The sequence below is a fragment of the Ornithorhynchus anatinus genome, chromosome 2 (genome assembly GCF_004115215.2).
Source record: "Ornithorhynchus anatinus isolate Pmale09 chromosome 2, mOrnAna1.pri.v4, whole genome shotgun sequence".
NCBI lineage: Eukaryota > Metazoa > Chordata > Mammalia > Monotremata > Ornithorhynchidae > Ornithorhynchus > Ornithorhynchus anatinus.
In genome coordinates, this window is record NC_041729.1 from 167077276 (window position 1) to 167095719 (window position 18444).

Below are 18444 nucleotides of genomic sequence, written 5' to 3' on the forward strand. Positions count from 1 at the left end.
TGACTCCCAAGCGCGGGCTCTTTCCACTGAGCCGCACATAGTAAGTGCTCAACAAATACCATTAATAGATGATGATTATTAGTAACAATCCCTATTTTTCAGATGAAGTCACTGAAGGTTACACAGCAGACAAGTGGCGGAGTCAGGATTAGAACTCGGGTCCTTCTGCCTCCCAGGCCTGGGCTCTACCCACTAGGCCATGCTGTTTCTCTGCTTGTATCCAACCCAGTGATTAATTAGTACAGTCTGTGGTGCTTAGTAAGCTTTTGACAAATACCACGATTCTTACTATTATAATTATTATTATTATTATTATATTTCACTGGATTAATCTCCTCCCCATTCCCCCTTCTCCCTCCCCATTCCCCCTTCTCCTTCCCCATTTCCCCTTCTCCCTCCCTCTGCTCTTCCCCCTTCCCCTCTCCACAGCACTTGTGCATATTTGTATATATTACTTATTACTCTGTTTATTTAATTAATGAGGCGTCTGTATCTATGATTCTATTTATCTTGATGGTATCGATGCCCGACTACTTGTTTTGTTTTGTCGTCCGTCTCCCCGCTTCTAGACCGTGAGCCCGTCGTTGGGCAGGGACGGTCTCTATCTGTTGCCCAGTTGTGCCTTCCAAGCGCTTAGTACAGTGCTCTGCACACAGTAAGCCCTCGATACATACGATCGAATGAATACGATCGAATGAATGAATAAATACTTAACTGGACAAATTTCTCCATGGTCTATGTTCCCACACATATTTATCCCTTCTCTCATCAAACTGTATGTCCTTGCGAAAACTCTGTTGCCTGTTTAAGAAGAATGTCATAATAAAAATAATAATAATAATACTAATAATGACATCTGTAAAGCATTTACTATGTGCCAAGCACTGTTCTAAGCACCAGGGTAGATACAAGGTCATCAGGTTGTCCCACATGGAGCTCCCAGTCTTCATCCCCATTTTCCAGATGAGGGAACTGAGGCCCAGAGAAGCGAAGGGACTCGCCCAAGGTCACACAGCCGACAAGTGGCGGGGCCGGGATTTGAACCCATGACCTTCTGACTCCCAAGCCGGGGCTCTTTCCACTGAGCCACGCTGCTGGTAAAAAGTAATTGGTCTGCTTCCTTTCCCTTGGTTTAAAATCAAGCTGTCTGAGATTCTGGAGGTAACCAAGTGCGTTGTTATTATAATCGGGGTGTTCGTTAAGCGCTTACTACGTGCCAACCGCTGTACTAAACGCTGGGGTAGATACAAGATCATCAGATCCCACATGGAGCTCACCGTCTAAGTAGGAGGGAGAACCGCTATTGAATCCCCATTTCGCAGATGAGGGAACTGAAGCCCAGAGAACTCAAGTGACTTGCCCAAGGTCACACGGCAGGCAATTGGCAGTGCCGGGATTAGAACCCAGGTCATCTGGGAGAAGCAGACCTCTGGTCATAGGGGAGAAGCAGCGTGGCTCAGTGGAAAGGCAAAGGTCATGGGTTCCAATCCCAACTCCGCCGCTGGTTTGCTGTGTGACCTTGGGCAAGTCGCTTCACTTCTCTGGGCCTCAGTGACCTCACCTGGAAAATGGGGATGAAGACTGGGAGCCCCATGTCGGACAACCTGATTACTTTGTATCTACCCCGGTGCTTAGAACAGTGCTTGGTACATAGTAAGCGCTTAACAAATACCATCAAAACCCCCCCAAATACCAACATTATTATTTTTATCATTACTGTTATTATCCCGACCCAGAGAGTCAGCGGGTTCCCGGAAAGGCAGCTTTCCGGCTCCATTAAGCCCCATGAGGGACGGGGATTGGGTCCCCACTCCGGCGTTCGGCACAGCGCCTAGCAAGCGCTTAACAGATGCCATCGTTATGATTAATTATTAGTTATTATCATTATCCAGAGCACAGATGGGGCCAGGACTTTGAATCACAGTGTGCGTATCCACCACAGATCCCGTCCAGATCTAAAAATCCACGCGTCCACCTGATGTCTCCGTGTCCCCCCGACAGTCGACGGAGGCGGCTGTCGCTGTCGCTATTATCTTGCATTGCCACCCTCGTGAATAGATTTCCCCTTCCCCGGCCTCGTAAACACACGCACCGCCGCATCAGGATCCACACGACCCTCTTTATTTTTCAGGAGGTCACATGAAATATTTACGGCCCACCTCCCAACCGATGCCTTCGGCCGGAATGAAAACAAGGTACGTATGAAACGCGATTAAAAATTTACCTCACGACAGATAACACGCAATTAACCGGTGCGGTTTCCACCGCGAGGGCCTGCGGATGGGGGAGAATAACAACCGGCTGGGACCCCGTTTGGTCTCGGAAGCCCGGCCTCTCCCGGGAGGTTGTGCGACCTCGGGTGAGTCGCTTCGCCTCTCTGGGCCTCAGTTCCCTCATCTGGAAAATGGGGATTGAGATCGTGAGCCCCGCGTGGGACGGGGACCGTGTCCAAACCCATTTGCTCGTATGAATAACGGCGACGGTTTTTGTTAAGCGCTTACTATGTGCTGAGCCCTGTTCTAAGCGCTGGATGAATGCGGCGTGGCTCAGTGGAAAGAGCCCGGCCTTTGGAGTCAGAGGTCATGGGTTCGAATTCCGGCTCTGCCGCTTGGCAGCTGTGTGACTGTGGGCGAGTCACGTCGCTTCTCTGGGCCTCAGTTCCCTCATCTGGAAAATGGGGATGAAGACCGGGAGCCCCACGGGGGACAACCCGATTCCCCTGTGTCTACCCCAGCGCTTAGAACGGTGCTCTGCACGTAGTAAGCGCTTAACAAATGCCAACATTATTATTATTATTGTTATGAATGACTGCGAGCCCGCTGCTGGGGAGGAATTGTCTCTGTTGCTGAATCGTAATAATAATAATAATAGTGTCGGTATTTGTTAAGCGCTTACCGTGTGCCAAGCACTGTTCTAAGCGCTGGAGTCGATTCCAGGTAATCGGGTTGTCCCACATGGGGCTCGCAGTCTTCATCCCCATTTTCCAGATGAGGTCACTGAGGCCCAGAGAAATGAAGTGACTTGCCCAGGGTCACACAGATGACAAGTGGCGGGGCCGGGAGTCGAACCCACGACCTCTGACTCCCGAGCCCGGGCTCTTTCCATTGAGCCACGCTGCTTCTTGGACTGTCCAAGTGCTTAGTACAGTGCTCTGCACACAGTAAACAATAAATACGATTGAATGAATGAATGATTCAATGAATGAATGTATCCACCCCAAAGCTTAATACGGTGCCCAAAGAGACGCCTAATTTTTTTCTTTTTATTTAAATGGTATTTGTTAAGCTCTTATTATATGCCAAACACTGTTCTAAGCGCTGTGATGGTATTTGTTAAGCGCTTACTAAGCGTGAAGCACCGTTCTAAGCCCTGCGAGGGTGATCAGGTTGTCCCACGCGAGGCTCCCAGTCTTCATCCCCATTTTACAGAGAAGGGAACTGAGGCACAGAGCGGTGGAGCGACTTGCCCAAAGTCACACAGCAGACAAGGGGCGGAGGCGGGATTAGAACCCACGACCTCTGACTCCCAAGCCCGGCCTCTTGCCACTTTCACAGGGCGATGGAAATTTCTTTTTCAGCCGCGTCGGACGGTCTCACCGGGGAGCGGCTGTGCCGGTGGCGTGAGGAGTTCGAGTCAGGTCTGAGGGGTCGGAGGCCGGGCCAGGAAGGCGGGCCGGGGCTGGGGAGGGGACAGGGGCCCGAGGGGTCATTCATTCAATCGTTCGTACTTATTGAGCGCTTACTATGTGCAGAACACTGTACTAAGCACTTAGGAGAGGACAAAATAACAAATCAACAGTCAGTCCCTGCCCACAACAATAATAATAATGTTGGTATTTGTTAAGCGCTTACCGTGTGCCGAGCACCGTTCTAAGCGCTGGGGTAGACACAGGGGAATCAGGTCGTCCCGCGTGGGGCTCGCGGTCTTCATCCCCATTTTACGGATGAGGGAATTGAGGCCCAGAGAAGTGAAGTGACTTGCCGAAAGTCACACGGCTGTCAAGCGGCAGAGCTGGGATTCGAACTCATGACCTCTGACTCCAAAGCCCGGGCACCAGAGGAGGTGATTAATAAATACCACAGTAAAAATAATAATAATTATGGCATTTGTTAAGCGCTTACCCTGTGCCTTACTAAGCGCTGGGGTGGGTTCGAGCAAATCGGGTTGGGCCCAGTCCCCGTCCCACACGGGGCTCACCGTCTTCGTCCCCATTTTATAGGTGAGGGAACTGAGGCCCAGAGAAGTGACTGGCCCCAGGCCACACAGCGGACAAGTGGTGGAGCTGGGATTAGAACCCACGACCCTGTGACTCCCTGACCCGGCCTCTAGCCACTCTATCCACTGCACTGAGCGCTCGACCGACTGACCCTCTGCCACGGACGGGAGCGAAGTATGGACTGGAAGGGGCAGAGGCTGGAGGCAGGGAGGTCAGCGAGGAGGCCGACGTAGAAGTTGAGGTGGAATACGCAGCGTGGCTCAGTGGAAAGAGTACGGGCTTTGGAGTCAGAGGTCACGGGTTCGAATCCCGGCTCGGCCACTCGTCAGCTGTGTGACTTTGGGCGAGTCACTTAACTTTTCGGTGCCTCAGTTCCCTCATCTGTAAAATGGGGATGGAGACTGTGAGCCCCACGTGGGACAACGTGATTCCCCCGTGTCTACCCCAGCGCTTAGAACGGTGCTCGGCACATAGTGAGCGCTTAACCAATACCAACATTATTATTAATATGATGAGCGTTTGGACCCGCCTGATGCCAGCTCGGTTGGAAAGAAAGGGACGCCACCCCCATTCCTCTGGGTCCCCCCGATGATCCCAGCAGCCCTAACTCTCCCAGGCGCTTAATACAGTGCTCTGCACCCAGGAAGCTCTCAGTAAATATTATCGACTGATTGATCCCCCCTCTAGACTGGAAACGTGTTGTGGGCAGGGAACGTCAATATTATTAATAATAATAATTATGGTGTTTGTTAAGCACTTACTAGGTGCCAAGCACTGTTTGTTCATTCCTCCACTCACTCATTCGTATCGACTGAGCGCTTACTGTGTGCAGAGCAGTGTACTAAGCGCTTGGAAAGTACAGTTCGGCAACAGATAGAGACCATCCCTGCCCAACGACGGGCTCGCGGTCTAGAAGGGGGGAGACGGACGGCAAAACGAGGAAACACGCATCAGTAGCATCGATATCCATAAATAGAGTTAGAGATCTATACACACATCAACATGAGTAAAGAGACATTAATATAAATAGAATTAAAGATAGGTACATATCTACACTTGTGCTGTGGGGCGGGGAAGGGGGAAGAGCGGAGGGAGGGTGTGGGGGCGACGGGGAGGGGAGGAGGGGCGGAGGGAAAGGGAGGGCTGAGTGCGGGAAGGCCTCCCGGAGGAGGCGACCCCTCAGTAGGGCTTTGAAGAGGGGAAGAGAATGAGTTCGGCGGAGGGGAGGAGGGAGGGCCTTCCGGGACGGCGGGAGGACGCGGGCCGGGGGTCGACGGCGGGACGGGCGAGACCGGGGGACGGCGAGGAGGCGGGCGGCGGAGGAGCGGAGCGGGCCGGGTGGCCGGTGGAGAGGGAGAAGGGAGGAGAGGTAGGAGGGGGCCGGGGGACGGACGGCCTCGAAGCCCAGAGTGAGAAGTTTCCGTTTCGTGCGGAGGTCGACGGGCGACCACTGGAGGTTCTTGAGGAGGGGAGTGACAGGCCCGGAGCCTTTCTGCGGGAGGATGAGCCGGCCGGCGGAGTGAAGAAGAGACCGGAGCGGGGAGAGAGGGGAGGAAGGGAGATCGGAGAGAAGGCGGACACGATAATCCAGCCGGGATATTATGAGAGCCTGTAACAGTAAGATAGACGTCTGGGTGGAGGGGAAAGGGCGGATCTTGGCGATATTGTAAAGGTGAGACCGGTAGGCCTCGGTGACCGATCGGACGTGTGGGGTGAACGAGAGAGACGAGTCAAGGATGACACCGAGGTTGCGGACTTGAGAGACGGGAAGGACGGTGGTGCCGTCCACAGTGACGGGGAAGTCGGGAAGAGGACCGGGCTTGGGAGGGAAGATGAGGAGCTCAGTTTTGGCCGTGTTGAGTTAGAGATGGCGGGCAGACATCCAGGTGGAGACGTCCCGGACGCTGGAGGAGATGCCAGCCTGGAGGGAGGGGGAGAGGACGGGGGAGGAGATGGAGATTTGGGTTCTGAGTGCTGTTCTAAGAGCTGGAGTAGATACAAGGTAATCAAGTTGTCCCATGTGGGATTCACAGTCTTAATCCCCATTTTACAGATGAGGTCACTGAGGCCCAGAGAAATGAAGTGACTTGCCCAGGGTCACACAGCAGACAGGTGGAGGAGCCTGGAGTACTCTCCCAGAGTGCTTAGTACATAACTCTGCACACAGTAAGTGCTCATTAGTACGGTGCTCTGCATACAGGAAGCAGTCAAGAAATACGACTGAATGAATGAATGAACAAGTACCATTGATCGATTATAATCATAATGATGATGATAATTGTGGAATCTGTTAAGCGCTTACTGCGCGTCAGTCACTGATCTGAGCGCTGGGGTAGATATAAGATCATCAGATTCCACATGGGGCTCACGGTCTAAATAAGAGGGAGAACAGGGATTGAACCCTCCCCATTTTGCAGATGAGGAAACTGAGGCACAGAGGAAGTGAAGCGACTCGCCCAAGGTCTCAGAGCAGGCAAGTGGTGGAGGCGGGATTAGAACCCACGGCCTCCGACTCCCAGGCCCAGACTCTTTCTCAGTCCACGGCACTTCTCCGGATGAATTCGTTAGCTGAACCCGGCAGGCTAGAGTTTTCCATCATTTGACGATTTTATCAGATGTGTTCTTCTCTGGGCCCCAGGCTCGAGTTCCAGAAATAACTCAGAATGAAACAGTTACGGGCAGGTTCCCGCACAAGACACAGGATCAGGATTTCTGGGGCAGAATTCCTCATCTGATGGCGTCATAGTTCAGATTCCCGTCTTACTCGCTCCGCCACATGTCTGCTGTGTGACCTTGGGCGAGTCACGTCGCTTCTCTGGGCCTCGGTGACCTCATCTGGAAAATGGGGATTGAGACCATGAGCCCCACGTGTGTCCAACTTAATCTGCTGGTATCCACCCCAGTGCTTAAGTACCATTATGATGACGATGGTGTTCGTTAAGCCTTTACTGTGTGCCAAGCACTGTTCTGAGCACTGGAGGGAGGGATACAATAATAATAATAATAATGTTGGTATTTGTTAAGCGCTTACTATGTGCAGAGCACTGTTCTAAGCGCTGGGGGAGACACAGGGGAATCAGGTTGTCCCATGTGGGGCTCACACTCTCAATCCCCATTTTACAGATAAGGGAACTGAGGCACAGAGAAGTGAAGTGACTTGCCCACAGTCACACAGCTGACAAGTGGCATAGCCGGGATTTGAACCGATGACCTCTCACTCCACAGCCCTTGCTCTTTCCACTGAGCCACGCAGACATATAGTAAGCACTTAACAAATACCACAATTATTATTATTATTATTATCCACCCCCTCAAACCCTGAGACAAATCAACCTGGTCAAGAGTGCTCATTTGTCTATATTTTTATTACCCTATTTATTTTGTCAATGCGGTGTCCATCCCCTTGACTCGATTTATCGTGATTATGTTGTCTTGTTTTTGTCCGTCCGTCTCCCCCGATTAGACCGCGAGCCCGTCATTGGGCAGGGATGGTCTCTATCAGGGAAGCAGCGTGGCTCAGTGGAAAGAGCCCGGGCTTCGCAGTCAGAGGTCGTGAGTTCGACTCCCGGCTCTGCCACTTGTCAGCTGGGTGACTGTGGGCGAGTCGCTTCGCTTCTCGATGCCTCAGTTACCTCATCTGGAAAATGGGGATTAACTGTGAGCGTCAAGGGGGACAACCCGATGACCCTGGATCTCCCCCAGCGCTTAGAACAGTGCTCTGCACATAGTAAAAGTGCTTAACAAACACCGACATTATTATCTGTTGCTGAATTGTCCATTCCAAGCACTTAGTCCAGTGCTCTGCACATAGTAAGCGCTCAATAAATACCATTCAATGAATGAATGAAAGAGCCCTACCTCCTCCGAGAAGTCTTCCCCAATTAAGTCCGATTTCTCCCAGGTCACAAAACAGAAGGCACTTAATAAATACCATTAAAAAAAAAGGGGCTGGGGCAAAACACTTCACTTCTCCGGGCCTCAGTTCCCTCATCTGTAAAATGGGGATGAAGACTGTGAGCCGCAGTGGGACAGGGACTGGGTCCAACCCGATGACCTTATAACTACCCCAGAGCTTAATACGGTGCCTGGCAAATAGTAAGCACTTAACCGATTCCACAGTTGTTATTTTTATGATGATTAATGTTGGAACAATTGACATCTGGACGCTGAAGTGCCTTTTATGAAAAATTCAGTTGGCATTCAGTGGAAAGGTTGAGATTTTTGGTTCTTTCCAGCCGTCTTAGAGGAAGCACAGGTAGTTAGCCAGAAATTCTGAACGAAGGGAAGTCAAGTCACCCGTCATCGAAGAATATTCTGCCCTGAATTCCACGCCCTCCAACTGGAGTGGAAGAAAGATTTTATCGTTCAAACGATCCTAAAATTCGCTCTCAAAATGATCTCGTGGGTGGGTCAGAAGGTCATGGGTTCTAATCCCAGCTCCACCACTTGTCTGTTGTGGGACCTTGGGCAAATCACTTCACTTCTCTGGGCCTCAGTGACCTCATCTATTAAATGGGGATGGAGGCTGTGGGCCCCACGTGGGGCAGGGACCGTGTCCAACCCACTTTGCTCGTGTCCACCCCAGCGCTTACTACAGTGCTCGGCACATAGCAAGCACTCGACAAATACTACAGTTCTTCTCAGGGGGCTCCAAGTTGATTAAAGACTTTAGCTGAAGGTCTGTATCCAGAGAGCCCAGAAAAGCAACCTTGGTGTTCTGAGGAGTAAAATAACAATAATAATAATAATAATGATGATGGTATTTGTTAAGTGCTTACTATGTGCCAAGCACTGTTCTAAGCGCTGGGGGAGATGCAAGGTCAACAGGTTGTCCCAGGTGGGGCTCACAGTCTTCATCCCCATTTTACAGATGGGGTGACTGAGGCACAGAGAAGTGAAGCAGCTTGCCCGAGGTCACACGGCAGACGAGTGGCGGAGTCGGGATTGGAACCCACGACCTCTGACTCCCAAGCCCGGGCTCTTGCCTCTGAGCCACGCTGCTTCTCTACCCACTTCTGGACTCAGGAAACGCAGGGAGATACGGACTCGGGAAAACTGTGGGTTCTGTTCTGAGACACTGATCGGTGGAAAGTTTAGAAGCAGAGTGCCCTAGTCCGAGCCTGGAAGTCAGAAGGACCTGGGTTCTAATTCTGACTCCGCCCCTTGCCTGCTGGGTGACCTTGGGCAAGTCACTTCACATCTCTGGACCTCAGTTCCCTCACCTGCAAAATGGGGGTGAGGGTTGTGATCCCCTTGTGGGACGGGGACTGTGTCCAACCTGGTTACCTGGTCTACTTCGCAATCAATCAATCAATCGATCATTTATTGAACGCTATCTTTCCCTTTGCATTGTTCTCTCGCTTTCTTGATCCTTTTCCTTCTTTCTAGCTTGGTCCCTCTGATTCTTTTACTTTCTTGCCCTACCTCTTTCCCTTTCGCTCTCTCTCCTATTTTCTTTCCCACTCTATTTCTCTCTCTTGCTCCATTGTCTCTTTCTCCCTTTTCTCTCTCTCTCGCTTTCTTGCTCTCTCCTTTTCTCTTTCTTGCTTTATTTCTTCCTCACTTTCTTTTTTCGCTCTATTTTCTCTTTCATTCTCACTCTGCGTCTTCCTCCTGTTTCTCACTCTATTTCTCTGCCTCATTCTCTTTTTCTTGCTCTTTCTCTTTTTGTCTGAGCCTCTTGCTATTTCTCTCTCATTCTCTCTCTTTCTTGCTCTTTCTCTCTCATTCTTTCTCTTTCTCTCTCATTTTCACTTGCTCGCTCTGTTTTTCTTTCTTTTTCACTCTCTTCAGTGGTTGCCTATCTACCTTCATATCAAGCAAAAACTGGTCACCGACGGCTTGAAAGCCCCCCATCCCCTGGTCCCCTCCTCCCTCCCGTCCCTTCTCTGCTCCTCCCTTGCAGCCCGCACACTCCGCTCCTCTCACGCCAACCTTCTCCCCGGGCCTCCATCTCTCCCGTCCCACCGCCGACCCCCGGCTCCCGTCCCGCCTCCGGCCCGGAATTCCCACCCGCCTCCAATCCCACAGACGATTCCTCTCCCCTCCTTCAAATCCTTCCTGAAGGCCCACCTCCTCCGAGAGGCCTTCCCTGACTGCGCCCTCTTTTCCTTTTCCCCCCCTCCCTTCTGTGTCGCCCCACCTCACTCCCTTTCCTTTTCCCCCCACTCCCTGCCCCACTGCACTTATGCATATAAATGTACATATCTATAATTATATTTATTGATAGTGATACCTGTTTACTTTTATTGCTGTCTCCCCCCCCGCCCAATAATAATAATGATGATGGCATTTGTTAAGCGCTTACTATGTGCAAAGCACTGTTCTAAGCAGTAGGGAGGATACAAGGCGATCAGGTCGTCCCCCTTGGGGCTCACAGTCTTCATCCCCATTTTACAGATGAGGGAACTGAGGCCCAGAGAAGCCAAGTGACTTGCCCAAAGCCCCACAGCTGACGAGTGGCGGAGCCGGGATTTGAACCCATGACCTCTGACTCCCAAGCCGGGGCTTTTTCCGCTGAGCCACGTGAGTAGGGATTGTCTCTATTGATGAATGGTACTTTCCAAGCTCTTAGTACAGTGCTCTGCACACAGTAAGCGCTCAATAAATATGACTGAATAAATATGATTGAGTGTATTCATTCAATAGTATTTACGGAGCGCTTACTGTGTGCAGAGCACTGTACTGAGTGTTTATGAAGGAGTAATATCTGAGATTTTCAGCAAGCCACAAATGCCTAAAGAGGGCAGAAGGATACCCTTTGGCGTGTTCTGAACCGGGCTCATTCATTCATGCATTCAGTCATATTTATTGAGTGCTTACTGTGTGCAGAACACTGTACTAAGCGCTTGGAAAGTACAATATAGCACTAAAGAGAAGCTCTGTTGTGGTTCTTGGGGATCTCCTCTTGTTCTCACTGTACGACAGAGAAGCAGCGTGGCTCAGTGGTAAGAGGCCGGGCCCGGGAGTCAGAGGTCGTGGGTTCTAATCCCGCCTGCGCTGCCCGTCAGCTGGGTGACTTTGGGCAAGTTACTTTACTTCTCCCGGCCTCAGTGACCTCATCTGGAAAATGGGGCTGAAGACTGTGAGCCCCACGTGGGACAACCTGATCACCTTGTATCCCCCCCCAGTGCTCAGAACAGTGCTTTGCACATAGTAAGCGCTTAACAAAAGTCACCGTTATGATTATTATCTATCTCACCAGCGACCTCTCATCCGCATCCCGCCTCTTGTTCTGGAACCTTCTCCCACCGAACCCCTCCATATCTGACCATCGCTCTCTAGATTCTAAGCTTGTTGTGGACAGGGAATGTGTGTGTTACATTGTTATACCGTACCCGCCCAAGCGCTTACCACAGTGCTCCGCACACAGTTAGCACTCAGTAAATACGACTGACTGACGGACTGACCCTCCTTACCTTCAGTTCTGCCACTTGTCTGCTGTGTGACCTTGGGGAAGTCACTTCACTTCTCTGTGCCTCAGTTACCTCATCTGTAAAACTGGGGATTAAAAGAGGTGAGCCCCGCGTGGGACAACCTGATGACCCTGTATCTCCCCCAGCGCTTAGAACAGTGCTCTGCACATTCATTCATTCATTCATTCAATAGTATTTATTGAGCGCTTACTATGTGGAGAGCACTGTACTAAGCGCTTGGAATGGACAAATCGGCAACAGATAGAGACGATCCCTGCCCTTTGACGGGCTTACGGTCTAATCGGGGGAAGATAGTAAGCGCTTAACAAATACCAACATTATTATTCAAAGCCATGCTGAAGGCCCATCTCTTCTGAGAGTTTTTCCATTCATTCATTCATTCATTCATTCATTCATTCGTATTTATTGAGCGCTTACTGTGTACAGAGCCCTGTACTAAGAGCTTGGAAAGTACAATATAGCAAAAAAGAGAGACAAGACCCTCCGCAACTTGGCTTAGCAGAAAGAGGCCGGGCTTGGGAGTCTGAGGTCGTGGGTTCTAATCCCGGCTCTGCCACTTGTCAGCTGTGGGACTTTGGGCCAGTCGCTTCATTTCTCTGGGCCTCAGTGACCTCTTCTGTAAAATGGGGATTACGTTTGTGAGGTCCACGTGGGACAACCTCATCACCTTGTATCTACTCCAGCGCTTAGAACAGTGCTTGGCACATAGTTAGCACTTAACGAATACCACCGTTCTTCTTATTTCCTCTTCTCACCCTCCCTTCTATGTGAATTTGCTCCTTTTATTCCCCCCTCCCTCCATCCCACACCGCTTATGTCCATATCTGTCATTTATTTATTTCTATTCATGTCTGTCTCCTCTTCTAGACTGTCAGCTCGTTGTGGGCAGGGGAACCTGTCATCATACTCTCCCAAGCGCTTAGCACAGCGCTGTACACACACGACAGTTTAGCGCTCAATAAATACGATTGTTTGAGGAATCGGGCAATTGAGGAATCATGTTCCTTGTCCCTTGATGTTCCCTGTGGGATTTAGGCCCAGGGCTAGTATGTGGTGGACAGGCCAGAGGCCTGGGTCCGCACGGGTCCACTTCCTGGATATCCCTTCCTGGATAATAATTATGATATTTGTTAAGCGCTTACTATGTGCCAAGCACTGGATATCCTGGATATCCCAGATTCTCTGACCCCTTGGCTCCCAACCCAATCTGGTATCTGGTATCCCACTGGTATCCCACTGGTATCTGGTATCAGGTATCACCCTGGTATCCACCCAAGCCCCACAGCACTTATAATCATAACTATGGTACTTGTTAAGCGCTTCCCGTGTGCCAAGCACTGTTCTAAACGCGGGGATAGATCCAAGGTCATCAGGTTGGACTCAGGCTCTGGATTACTATGTGTCAAGCACCGTTCTAAGCCCTGGGGTGGATACAGTTTGGACACAACCCCTGTCCCACATGGGGCTCACGCTCTTAAACCCCGTTTTAGAGATGAGGTCACTGAGGCCCGGAGAAGTGAAGCGGCTTGCCCACGACACACAGCAGACGAGTGGCGGAGCCGGGATTAGAACCCACGTCCTCTGACTCCCAAGCCCGGGCTCTTGCCACTGAGCCGCGCTGCTTCTGCTTCACTTATGTCCGTATCTGCCATTTATTGATGTCCTTATATTCGTGTCGGCCTCCCCCTCTAGACTGAGAGCTCACCGTGGGCAGGGAATGTGTCGTTTTACTGTTCATTCATGTATTCATTCATTCGGTCGTATTTATTGAGCGCATACTGTGTGCCGAGCACTGTACTAAGCGCTCGGGAGAGGACAATAGAACAACAAACAGACACATCCCTGCCCACAGGGAGCTCACAGTCTAGAGGGGGAGACAGACATTAGTATGAATAAACAAATAGATAAATAAATGACAGATGTATAGATCAGCGGTGCGGGGTTGGGAGGGGGGATGAAGAAAGGGAGCGAGTCGGGGCGACGCGGAAGGGAGGGGGAGAAGAGGAGAGGAGGGCGCGGTCGGGGAAGGCTCCTTGGAGGAGGTGGGCCTTCGATAAGGTTTTGAAGGGGGGCGGGCAATTATCCGTCTGATCGGGGGTGGGGAGGCATTCCAGGCCTATTCTATTCTGTTGTTCTATTGTCCTCTCCCAAGCGCTTAGTACAGTAGAGAAGCAGCTTGGCTGAGTGGAAAAAACCCGGGCTTGGGAGTCAGAGGTCATGGGTTCTAATCCCGGCTCCGCCACTTGTCGGCTGTGTGACCCTGGGCAAGTCGCTTCGCTTCTCTGGGCCTCAGTTCCCTTCTCTTTAAAATGGGGATGGAGACCGTTGGCCCCACGTGGGACAGGGTCTGGGTCCAACCTGACTCGCTTGTATCTATCCCAACGCCTCGGACAGTACCTGGCACACTGTAAGTGCTTAACGAATACCATAAAGAAAAATAAAATGCAGGTCCCACAGTCTAAATAGAAAGGAGGACAGCTATGGAATCTCCCCTTTATAGATGAGGAAACTGAGGCACAGAGAAGTGAAGTGATTCGGCTAAGTCACGCAGCGAATGGCAGAGCCAAGATTTAGAACCCAAATCTCTTGACTTCCGATTCTGTGCTCTAGCCACTAGACTAAACTGCTCCTTTACCCGTTGCATTTGGAGACGTATACCCACGCGTCTTCTAAGCAGACTGTAAAGACCTAAGACAAGAAAATGGTATATTATGATACTTATAAAGCACTTACTATGTGCCAGGCACTGGGCTAAGCGCTGGGGTAGAGAGAAGCTAATCAGGTTGGGCACCAGCCCCCGTCCTACGCGGGGCTCCCGGTCTTCACCCCCGTTTTACAGATGAGGGAACTGAGGCCCAGAGAAGTGAAGGGACTCGCCCAGGGTCACCCAGCAGACAGGTGGCGGTGCCGGGATTAGAACCCATGACCTTCTGACTCCCATAATAATAATGTTGGTATTTGTTAAGCGCTTACTATGTGCCGAGCACTGTTCTAAGCGCTGGGGTAGACATAGGGGAATCAGGTTGTCCCACGTGGGGCTCACAGTCTTCATCCCCATTTTACAGATGAGGTAACTGAGGCCCAGAGAAGTTAAGTGACTGGCCCACAGTCACACAGCTGACAAGTGGCAAAGCTGGGATTCGAACTCATGACCTCTGACTCCAAAGCCCGTGCTCTTTCCACTGAGCCACGCTGCTTCTCCCAGACCCGGGCTGTTTCCACTAGGCCGTGCTGCTGCTTCATTCTACGACTCTAGTCTTTCCAACGATAATAATGTTGGTATTTGTTAAGCGCTTACTATGTGCAGAGCCCTGTTCTAAGCGCTGGGGGAGATACAGGGGCATCAGGTCGTCCCACGTGAGGCTCACAGTTAATCCCCATTTGACAGATGAGGTAACTGAGGCACAGAGAAGTGAAGTGACTCGCCCACAGTCACTCAGCTGACAAGTGGCAGAGCCGGGAGTCGAACCCATGACCTCTGACTCCGAAGCCCAGGATCTTTCCAGTGAGCCACGCTGCTTTTCTGTAATTTTATTTATTTGTATTTTTGTCTGCCTCCCCCCTCTAAGCTGCAAACTCAGTGTGAGCAGGGAATGTCCCTAGTGTTGTGTTGTATTTTCCCACACGCTTAACCCAGTGCTCTGCACACAGTAAGCGCTCAATAAGTACGACTGACTGAATGAATGAATAGTACAGCGCTCCACATCCAGCGGGCCCTTGAAAGCGCTCAATAAATACGACTGAATGAATGAATGACTAGCCCAGCGCTCCACATCCAGCAGGCCCTTGAAAGATAGTATTGATCGATCGATCGATCGATGAATTGATCAAGCAGAGGTCGCAGAGGAAAGAGCCGGGCTTTGTCTCTCAGGGGCCGGATGATTCGGGATGGCCATTTGAGGCAGCCGGTGTTCATCGGTGAAGCGATAACCCTCGAAAGATAGTATCGATCGGTCGATCGATCGATGAATTGATCAAGCAGAGGTCATAGAGGAAAGATCCGGGCTTTGTCTCTCTTTCAGGGGTCGGATGATTCGGGATGGACATTTGAGGCAGCCGGTGTTCACCGGCAGAGCGATAACCCTCGAAAGATCGTATCGATCGATCGATCGATGGATGAATTGATCAAGCAGAGGTCACAGAGGAAACAGCCGGGCTTTGCTCTCTTTCAGGGGCCGGATGAGTCGGGGATGGACATTTGAGGCAGCTGGTGTTTACCGGCAGAGCGATAAACTCTCCCGGCGGGTCGCGTGACGACTTCCGAATTGATGGTTAATTTCAAACCGAGCATTTACTGTCACCCCTTGATGCGAGGAGGTAATAATTCAACTGCTTTACTTCTAAGCCACTTATGATTACGTTTCAAACAGGTATTAGTAGACATTTATGAGCCAAGCCTTTTTTTCCTCCCCCTCCTCTCTGCAAATGAAAGGTTTTCCTCCGACGATGCTTCAGATTTCCAGGCGGGTCTCCTTTCCTTTTAATTATAAGAAGAACGGGCCCGTTGGCTAAAGCGATGGCGGATTGGCTAGTCATTCTCCCCTCATGGTATCAGAGGAGGCAAAATAGCTCAATCTCCCGAGCTCCCTCCCCGCAAACCGAAGGTTGGCTTTTAAATCCCGTAAAAGCATCTGTCTTTGCCGGCGAGCCCCGTAGCCCGCTGAGCAAGCTACAGTGCAAATCCAATTTGTGTGTAACAAAGCTAAATGCGGGGAGAGGGGGGATGAACTCTGCATTTTAAAGCTATTTGTGCTTAATCACTGCCATCGCTCCTTTTTAATGAAGGCCTAACTGGGGGGAACATCCAGCCCAAATCCGGGCTTCTGTTCTGGGAGAGGAGGGGGAGTTTGTGATTCATCCAGGGGTTTGAGGGGGGCTGTTTTCGGTGATCTGGACGGTAATAATAATAATAATACTGTTGGTATTTGTTAAGCGCTTACGACGTGCAGAGCACTGTTCTAAGTGCCGGGGAAGGTACAGGTTGTCCCACCTGGGGCTCCCAGTCTTCATCCCCATTTTCCAGATGAGGGAACTGAGGCACAGAGAAGTGAAGTGACTTGCCCACGGTCACACAGCTGACAAGTGGCAGATCGGGGATTCGAACCCGTGACCTCTGACTCCCCAGCCTGGGCTCTTTCCACTGCATTAGGAGGAACTCTTGGACTTCCATTCATGGGCCCGGTATGGCGTAGTGGGTAGAGGCCGGGCCCGGGAATCAGAGAGTCACGGGTTCTCATCCTGGCTCTGCCACTTGTCTACTGTGTGACCTTGGGTAAGTCGCTTCATTTCTCTGGGCCTCAGTTCCCTCATCTTTACAATGGGGATCGAGTCTTGGAGCCCCGCGTGGGACAGGGACCGCGTCCAACCCTCTTTGCTTGTCTCCGCCCCCGTGCTTAGTAGAGTGCCTGGCACACGGTAAGCGCCTAACAAATACGATTATTGTTATTATTATTATTATTCAAAGTCCACCTAAAATCACATTTCTTCCAAGAAACCTTCCCTGACAAAGCTCTATCCTCTCTCCCTTCTGCGTCATCTAAGTACTTCGACCCATTCCCTTTAAGCACTCGATTCATTCATCCAATCATATTTATTGAGCCTTTACTACGTGCAGAGCACTGTACTAAGCGCTTAGGGAAAATTCAGCGATAAACAGTGACATTCCCTGCCCACAGAGACCTCACAATCTAGAGGAGGGGAAGACATATATTGATATTTTTCCCACTCGCAGCCACCCAGCACTCATTTCTGTATCCAGAATTTATTTTAATGTCTGTCTCCCTCTCTAGACTGTAATAATAGTAATGGCATTTGTTAAGCGCTTATTATGTTAATTAATTAATTAACTCAATAGTTTTTTTTAAATTTAATAGTATTTATTGAGTGCTCATTATGTGCAGAGCACTGTACTAAGCTTGGAATGTACAATTCGGCAACAGATAGAGACAATCCCTGCCCATTGACGGGCTTACGGTCCAATCGGGGGAGACGGATAAAAACAAGACAACTCAATACCATTATTGAGCGCTTACGGTGTGCAGAGAACTGTACTAAGCGCTTGGAATGGACAATTCGGCAACAGATAATAATGTTGGTATTTGTTAAGCGCTCACTATGTGCCGAGCACTGTTCTAAGCGCTGGGGTAGATACAAGGTGATCAGGTTGTCCCACGTAGGGCTCACAGACTTCATCCCCATTTTACAGATGAGGGAACTGAGGCCCAGAGAAGTGAAGTGACTCGCCCAAGGCCACACAGCTGACAAGTGGCAGAGCCGCGATTGGAACCCATGACCTCTGACTCCCAAGCCCGCGCTCTTTCCACTGAGCCACGCTGCTTCTCTAGATAGATAGAGACAATTTGTTCTAAGCGCTGGGGTAGACACCAGGTAATCAGCTTGTCCCACGTGGGGCTCACGGTCTTCGTCCCCATTTTACAGATGAGGGAACTGAGGTCCAGAAAATTAAGTGACTTGCCCAAGTTCACACAGCAGATAAGTGGGAGAGCCGGGATTAGAACCCATGACCTTCTGACCCCCAGGCCTGGGCACTACACACCTTATGGACAGGGAACATGTCGACCATTTGATCGATTAATTATACATTATTTCAGTGTCTGACTCTCCCTGCCTTGTCTTACGCCGACGAACGGTCTCCGACCCACAGCGACGCCACGGACTGTCCCTGCCAGAAGGCCCCGCTCTCCATCTGCCGTCGTCCCGGTAGTGGATCCGCAGAGTTTTCCTGGGAAAAATCCGGAAGCGGTTGACCGTCGCCGCCTTGAGTCAACTCGG

The 18444-nt window shown here is 50.8% G+C and overlaps 1 long non-coding RNA gene across 1 annotated transcript; it reads left to right on the forward strand.

The window, feature by feature from the left end:
• The first annotated feature begins 2136 nt into the window (after positions 1–2136).
• Positions 2137–15960, forward strand: LOC114807347. The gene is made up of 3 exons (XR_003755402.1): positions 2137–2195; positions 3578–3637; positions 15825–15960. It is a non-coding gene; the product is annotated as an uncharacterized LOC114807347 (long non-coding RNA).
• Positions 15961–18444: the final 2484 nt, after the last annotated feature.